Source organism: Chrysemys picta, chromosome 12, assembly GCF_011386835.1.
Source record: "Chrysemys picta bellii isolate R12L10 chromosome 12, ASM1138683v2, whole genome shotgun sequence".
Lineage (NCBI taxonomy): Eukaryota > Metazoa > Chordata > Testudines > Emydidae > Chrysemys > Chrysemys picta.
Genome location: NC_088802.1, coordinates 52528699 through 52530304, shown reverse-complemented (window position 1 = coordinate 52530304; position 1606 = coordinate 52528699).

Here is a 1606-nt window from a genome sequence, read left to right as displayed (position 1 = left end):
CCCCGTGGTTGCAGCTATGTTCATTTTACCAATGGGAATACTGAGGCATAGAGTGGATAAGGGCACACAATGAGTTTGTGGTAGAGACCCTGGTCTCTTTAGCCCTATCTAAGGTCTTAACCACACATTCATCTTGTCCTTCAGGGAACTGGCTCTGAATCACCATGGTTTGAGTGTTTAGAAAATTATCTTTCATTAACCAAAACAATTCTGAGCCTCTTCCCCTCCCCCTTGGCATACAATATCCAATGCGATTCGGCAGAAAGACTGTCACAGCGAGAGAGACAAAAATTCTCTCTGTAATTTGGCTCATGCTTTCTGAATTTAACTGGACTGGTTCAATTGATCTGTTCTATGTTAGTTTATGTTCTTTGGGAGCAGCTGAATTAAAATAATACATGTATTATGTAATGCACTGCTTAGTGCAGAATGCTCTATGTAAAATACATCCATGCTACACAGGAAGAGCAAAGGATGAATCAAAGTTGACTGGCTGAGAAATAACACTGTTAGCGGACCTGATTTGCTGGTATGCTCCTGTTTTGCATCGGACTGGTGAAGCTTTGCAGGCACTCAGACAACGGGATGCAGGAATTGGAACAAATCACCACATTAGCTTTTCATTATGTCTGATCAGCCGGTTTTCATCTTCCAGGTTGGGAAAATTGCTACTGTTGCCTCTTGGATAATAAACAACAGCGGAAGATTACTAAAAAGAAGAAAAAAGACAAACTCGCTTTTAATTTACTCTCAGTCATAAGTGAATCTTCCTCGTCTAGTCTTCTTGATTCTTCTCTGCCTCACCTGGGTCTGACTCTGTGACCTTTTCATATGCTGCATCTGGGACTGTTTGCAAAGTAAGGAATAAACTGATGTTCTTGCAAACAGGTCACTTCTTTCTTAAATGGTTGGTTCTTTACTCTCTCACTTCTTTCACTCTCCATCACTCTCACTTCCTTCACTCTGTCTCAATTTACCAGAAAGTTACGTGGGCATAGCCAATAGATCTGGAGCCCTCTCTAAGGAGCCCTACCATTGCGTCTTTTCAATTTCATGCCACTGGCCAAAGTTTTAATCCTTACTAGAGCAGGTTCAAATTGTTCATGTGGCAAACTAATTTTGCTGTGTGAGTCAAGATTAATGGGTCCTATACAACATGTTGTGTACCTCATTCAGTACACTAAATGCCCCAACAACAACTATATGGGTGAAACCAGACAATCACTACACCCTCAAACAAACTCACATAGAAAAAATTATAAAAGACAAAAACACCATATCATCCGGGTCTGACCTCTCAGGCCTCATTCTCAAAGGAAACCTGCACAACACTTTCAAAAGAGAAGCCTGGGAACTTAAATTCATAACTTTGATAGATACTAAAAATCATGGTCTTAATCAATACACTGTGTTAATGGCTTATTACAACAATCTATGACCCACTAACCCCCCTTTTTTGTTAATGGACTACTTCAACTCAAATAGTCCCTTAGAATATATACTAACTACCTATATTAAACAATCTGTTCCATATTGTGTTGACCTGTGATGCTCTGAGTACTTTTCCAAGACCTGAAGAAGACCTCTGTGTAGCTTGAAGTTGGTC